Source organism: Camellia sinensis, chromosome 4 (assembly GCF_055761805.1).
Source record: "Camellia sinensis isolate YWXY chromosome 4, ASM5576180v1, whole genome shotgun sequence".
Taxonomy (NCBI): Eukaryota; Viridiplantae; Streptophyta; class Magnoliopsida; order Ericales; family Theaceae; genus Camellia; species Camellia sinensis.
The window spans coordinates 49620854-49627534 of NC_138964.1; the positions used below are offsets into that span (position 1 = coordinate 49620854).

The 6681-nt window shown below is 32.2% G+C and overlaps 1 long non-coding RNA gene across 1 annotated transcript; it reads left to right on the top strand.

Moving 5' to 3' along the window:
- The first annotated feature begins 302 nt into the window (after positions 1-302).
- On the top strand, positions 303-5969 carry LOC145824618 (uncharacterized). Its single transcript, XR_014366451.1, has 4 exons — positions 303-759; positions 3890-4137; positions 4323-4456; positions 5734-5969. It is a non-coding gene; the product is annotated as an uncharacterized LOC145824618 (long non-coding RNA).
- Positions 5970-6681: the final 712 nt, after the last annotated feature.

The following is a 6681-nucleotide window of genomic DNA, read 5'->3' on the forward strand; positions in this document are numbered from 1 at the left end:
ATACCTCAATCTTCAAATTCATCTTCAATCTCTGTTTCAAGTCCAGATTTTTTGATTTAATTTCTGATCAGTAACTTTTGGATCTTTGATCTGGAATGTGGCCTTACCGGTCGACCCGCCGGTCGACCAACCGGCCGCCCCTCCCTCTTTTGATGCTCACCTTTTGATGCACCGTTGGAGCTAGTGGTATCAAATTGAGAAAATCGTCATTTTTTTCCTTAGATTTGATGAAAAAAGAAGTTCACCGTTGGAGTTGCTCTTAAGAGTTACATTTGAATAGAACGACTAGGATTAATTTTGTATTAGATCCAACGGTCTGATTTACTCCTCCAACTTTCAATATCCCGCCCAAACATTTCTCCTCACTCTTCCTTCCTTTCAATAGTTTGAAACCACCCCAACTCCTCTCTCTCTCTCTCTCTGGAGATGAACCATCCCATGGCCAAGGAATTCAATGTCCCTCCGGTGGTGTTCCGCTCCGGAGGAACACCTGCACCATTTGCAACAGCGGCGGCTTTCGACGGTACCGTTCTAGTTGCCATAGTCCACAAACCCTATCATCCCATTCATGTCCTTCGACATCGTTCTTGGCTCCGCAATTCGGTGGTAATATTTCGGGAATCGAAACCGGGTTGGATGACAAACCACCTCTACTCAAAAGATTTGGAATCAATACGAGACAAATTTGGAGCAAAACTGTATCGATTGTGAACCCGTTTAGAGTGAACACGAATCTACAAGAATATTCTAATTTGTCAGGTATGTTTCTCTTCGTGATGGCTTTTGGGTTGTTTCAATTGCTTGCTTGGAAGCTACATTTTGGGAGTTTAGTGGGTTGGGCCACTGTTTCAGCTTTGTTTCTTTACGTTGTGTTCAATAAAGTATTGGGATTATGTGTGTTTTGATGTTTGTGCTTTTAGTTACAATAACTATTATGTGTGCACAAATGTTTATTTTTCTGTGGATTTTGATATCTTTTAGGCTGTGATTGAATCATGAATTTGGATAGTAATTTGGATTTCCCGTTCTCTTTTTAAATCCCTATCCAAATCTATGATCCAAACACTTCAATAAAAATTAAACATAAATGTATACAAAACCTTACATCTTTAATTAATTTAAATTATATGACAATATATACATCATATGTGAGATTGTCTTTCCCTATGCCAAGTTTCATTGGAGAATTTTTTTTTTTTTTTGAAGTTATTAGAGAAAAACATGCAGTGGATCTTAAATGACACTAGCAATAGATCTTTGTATTTATGGTTTCTTTTTCTTTTTGAATTTCCCCCCTTGACATATATTGGTAGTAAAACGGTGGCTTATTTGTGCGTCATGGTTGGCTATTCATTGACCTGACAATCTGTAAATCTATATAGTTTGTCATTGTAGTCTATTTGTTGTTGCAGTCTGTGTGCTTAAATTTTTTCCAATACAAATTTAGATTCATAATAAAATAAAATAAAAAGTTTCATGGTTGCTTGAAGACCTATCTATTTATTGATTTTGGTTGATCAACTAATTTTAGCTTGAGTTATTGATTGTCACTGGTATGCTAGGGGACATATCTGAGCATTTAAGAGGCCTTTGTGGAAATACCTGCGATTAGCATTGATGGGTCATTATTGGGGGCTAATTAGAAATATTGTTTTCAATAACACACATAAATTGCTGTACTATTTTGTTTGTTATTATGAGGAAAATTCTATATTAATTTGACTATCAATATCATTCTTACATGGATCTTTCCCTGATTAGTGGTTAATTATACCCATATGACATGGATGAGTTTTGTAAATTGGTGCTAACATTTACCCACAAACGGGGCATGTATCTTTCCTTGGTGTGATGTCTTCCTTTATATCTTTAGTCATGTTATGTTTCACTAGGATTGTGTTATGCATGGATTTTTGAATGGTGGAGTCTGAGTAAATTCTCTTTCATGTCTTTTATTTTTTTCCTTGGCCAATATTTATTTTCATTTTTCCTTGCCTTTCCTTTCCTTGGTGCATGTTTTCATTTGATTGTTGTTTTGGGCCTTAAGCAAAAGAACCCAAAGTTCGCAAGGCAATGATTAGACATTCTTCTGATTATCTACCTTCCATGCATTTAGATCTTTCTTGTTGGGTGCATGAAATTTTTGCTCTTTGTAAGTAACATTGGCAATTAGGGTTTTGTTATTCTTGCTAAATCTTTGACTTTTTAGTGTTATGGGTTCACTAAGAGACATCGACCATCACATTTTAACTGTGTCTACAAGGTATGTTACTATTATATCCTTGAAATTTTGAACAACAGAGGTTTTGTACCAGCCCTTTTCTTCTTGTTCTTCTTTTCCTTTTTAAATACTAAATTTAGTTAGTCGTGCTTACCAGTTCTATTTACTAATTGGCATTGTCGAATAGCACGGTTCATATATTGTCATACTGCATGCCCATAAGAATCTTTATATAGAAAGAAGAGCATTGTGATTAACGCTGATTTTCTTTTTCTTTTTCTTTTCCAATAGAAATAATGCTAATTTGATTTCTTTTGAGCGGATGACCTAATGTGTTCGCATGTTAACTTCCCTCCTATGCTAGGTCCCCTAGATTTATAGCTTTTGGTGTAGCATTCCTAAACTTGTGGAGTCCAACTAATCAACTTGCCTATATGAGGCAAACTAGGTTGCTAAATCTGCTGTATTTTGCAAGTTAGTATTTTCAGAAGCAAGCCAAACTAGCAGTATGTACTTCCCGGCACAGTCAGGACGATCATTTTTAAGTGGCATCTCATATTATGCATTTGACTAATTAGAGGCACATGGAGTCAGTAACATGTCCAATGACTTTTAAGGTTTAACCCTCAATTGGTGAATGGGTTGTGTCAGTTATTGGGTGACCATTAAATGGTGCAATAATTAGTTACTTTGGAACATGGCAATTAGTACTCTTTGTTGTATAAAGTTTTGGTAGTAATTAAGAGAATAATTTCTAGTGTTCATTATGTTTGTTTTGATATTTGTGCTTTTAGTTGCAATAACTATTATGTGCACAAATGTTTATTTTTCTGTGGATTTTGATATCTTTTAGGCTGTGATTGAATCATGGATTTGGGTACTAATTTAGATTTCCCTTTCTCTTTTTAAATCTCTATCCAAATCTATGATCCAAACACTTCAATAAGAATTAATCATAAATGTATACAAAACCTTAAATCCTTAATTAATTTAAATTATATGACAATATATACATCATATGTGAGATTGTCTTGCCCTATGCCAAGTTTCATTGGAGCTGTTTAATCCTCAATTATTGAAATTTGGAACCCCATTTTCTATCTTTCTGGTTTCTATACATGTTTTTGATCTCTGTATTTGTTCCTGATTGTTTTCACAGAGAGAGAGAGAGAGAGAGAGAGAGAGAGAGGGGTCAAAGATTAAAAGGAAAAAAATTAAAGCTTGCCAGGAACATAGTATGTTCTGGTTTTTTTCAAACCTTAAAGTGTTTTTTTGTTTTTATTTTCTTTATTTTTTCTGAGGAGAAATTTTTCTATAGTTTTGTGTTTATGAATGGACACTGATTTTACTTTTTATTTTTTATTTTTAATCTTGAGTTGGTTATTGATTTGAATTACATGCGTGTGCCTGTGCCGATGATGAGCTCAAGACCTAGGACGCTGAGTTGGTTATTATTTAGGGTTATTGAGAAAATGTGAGAAAGAATAAAAACAAATTGAGGTTTTGAGATCACTGAACTTCTGAATGTGGTGTTTATGCATGAAGGTGTAGTTTTTTTTTTTTTTTTTTTTTTTTTTCAGTTCTCTTGGAAGCTAAATAAGGTTAAATAGATTTAAGAGATCTCGAAATTTTAAAAAGCTTACTGTAGATTCTACATTCTTTTGGTAGATTACATATGGTACAGTACTTAAGTTGATGCATGAGAAGACAAAGGTCCAGCTGCATTCACATGAGGTTCCATATGGATCTGGAAGCGGGCAGCAGTCAGTTACAGGTTTTTCTGTTGTTGATGATTCAAATAGTTACTGGGTACTCTCTATATCTCTTTCTCATTTTCAAGTCAAGGCCATGATTGTCACGACCTCCACTTAGGGAATCGGCTCTAGCATCGCCGAGCATCTCGGCTTCGCAAACAGGTTCATTTTCATTTTTGTCCCAATCCTTTTAGTCTTCTTTTTTAGGATATTAAAACCTCAATTTATCTGGGTTTATTGATTTTTTCTCAAATTTTTCTAGGTTTGTGTCCTTCAATCTTAAAACATCAATTTCTTGATATCTTTTTCATTCTTTGATTTTTAGTTGAGTTCATTTTGTGTGCTAGGTTTTGATTGTTCTGCAGAAAGATGTAGATAAGGCAGTGGAGAAGCTTAAACCAAGAGGAATTGAAGTGTTTGGAGTGGTTTGTCATGTGTCTGTAGCTCAACAAAGGAAAAATCTGGTAGAAAGACTGTTCAGGTGAGCAAACCCATCTTATTTGTTATCTTTTGAGAGTAGTTAAACAAAGGGGAAAATGGAAACCTGGGCTTTGATTTTTCTTGAGTATTTGTATTTCTATCTTTAAGTTGATTGATTTTGAAATTCATGACTTAATTGGTTTGAATTTGTAGTATCATATTGTTCAAGTTTTAATTAATCTCATTAGCAAAAGTCTTTGTATTTTCTTATAATTCTCTTATTGGTTGTTGAGAGTTTCATCGTTCTAGATTAATTTAATTGGATATCTTTATGTATTCAAATTCAAATTATTAGTTACTAAATTTGATATTTTAAATTGAAGTGGGTCATAATTTATAGATGAAAATGGGTTAGAGAGATGAAAATTGATGAACCATTATGAGACACAGAGAAGTTAGTTTCTAATTGCTAAACCATTTGGCGAAAATTGATGAAAATTGTTGAATCATTTGGCGAGATGACTTGTTTTTTAGAGAAAGAAATAGAAAGGTAGAGCTTTAGGCCTTGTTTGGTTTGTTTTTCAGAAAAAATTTTGGAAAAAATTCTCTACAAACAAGTTTTCAAGAGTAATCAAATCAAACAAATTTTTCTCAAAAAAATCTCAAAATTTTGTTTGGTTACCTACTTTCCCAAATCACTCTCTCTCTCATACACATCAAATCAATCACTTTTTTTTAAAATTCTCTCCCCAACACAATTTTCCAAAACCATTTTTGAAAAAAGACAAACCAAACAAGTTTTCGTACTTTTTATCTCAAAAACTATTTTACAAACACAAACCAAACACACCCTTAATTTCTATGTTGTTTAATTTGTATATAAATATTCACTCAGTTTGTTATCCTACCATACAACATAACATGTCATGTATAGGACACAACAATATACATACTATCAACCATGCTTCTATAGGAATTTAATTTAATATTCACTCAGTTTGTTATGATTTTCTTAATGTGGACACTAATACATGTTTAGGAATGTAGGATTAGGTGTAATATGAGTTTCGCCATGGATTACGAGATTTGTCATGTCATCAAAAAATAAGAAATTTGTTTACCATAATTGTCATGCCCATCAGTTTTGGCATGGATAACCAAATTTGTTCCTGCATGTGGATAAGTGGATATAGACTCATGGGCACAACAAGATGGATGATTTGATACTCATGAATTTTCTTTGTTATGTTTCATTTTTTTATTGGTTTAAATGCATTTGTAATTTCTAAAGAAGAGGCAAATTTTGCCTCTTGATTAATTTGTATTTTTATTTTTCAGGTTAGAAATTATTTGGAGAGATGCAAAATATGGTCAAAGAACTCAAAGACTTTGTGCTTCTAGTTTTTTTCATTTTTTAAATATATGTAATCATAGTTAATTTTTTTTATTATTAATTTCTTTATATATATTTTTGAACATTCAACTTTTATTTTTGAAATATGTGACGTTATTCCATTCAATATATGGTTGTGATTCAAATGATAGTATATATATTGTTTATTATATTCTTCAAATGCGTACAAAAATAATATTGATTATTCTTAAATATGTCGAATCCTTTTTTTTATCACACGTATTAACTATGATAAGAAATGCATATAACGTGTGATCTTATCTCATTATTAATCACATGTTTTATTAGTTATACATCACATAAAAAGTGTGATCTAAATGTTTATTATCACATGTACAAAGTGTGATCTAAATATTTATTATCACACGTATAACGTGTGATGGAATCGTCTTTTAATGACACTTTAAATATGTGATTAAAAATGATCATTTTTAATCACACTCTCAAAGATCACACTTTGATAAAATAGAAAACGTATGACTAAATATATGTCACACAAAAAATGTGTAGTGCATGAATACTTTGTTTTAGCTATATTGATTTAGACTTGGGTATTTGAAGGACGTTGAAACTTGATTGTTCTTATTAGAATGTTTTGTTTGAATTACTTTCTTCATTTGGAGACGAGTTTTGAGATAATTGCTATTTGCTTTATTTTGGTATTTTCATGATATTGATAATATGTTGTTTTGATTTCTTTTAGGTTAATTTATAACTTTATCACTGATCTTTATGATTTTATTGTTCTAAAATTAGTGGGATTAGATAATGTATTCAATAGGAATAATGTGTTGGAGTTGGTTGTGTTTGGCATGGTTGTCTTTTGTACATGTTTGTGGTTGTCTTGAATAGGGATTCAGTTGCTCGCATGC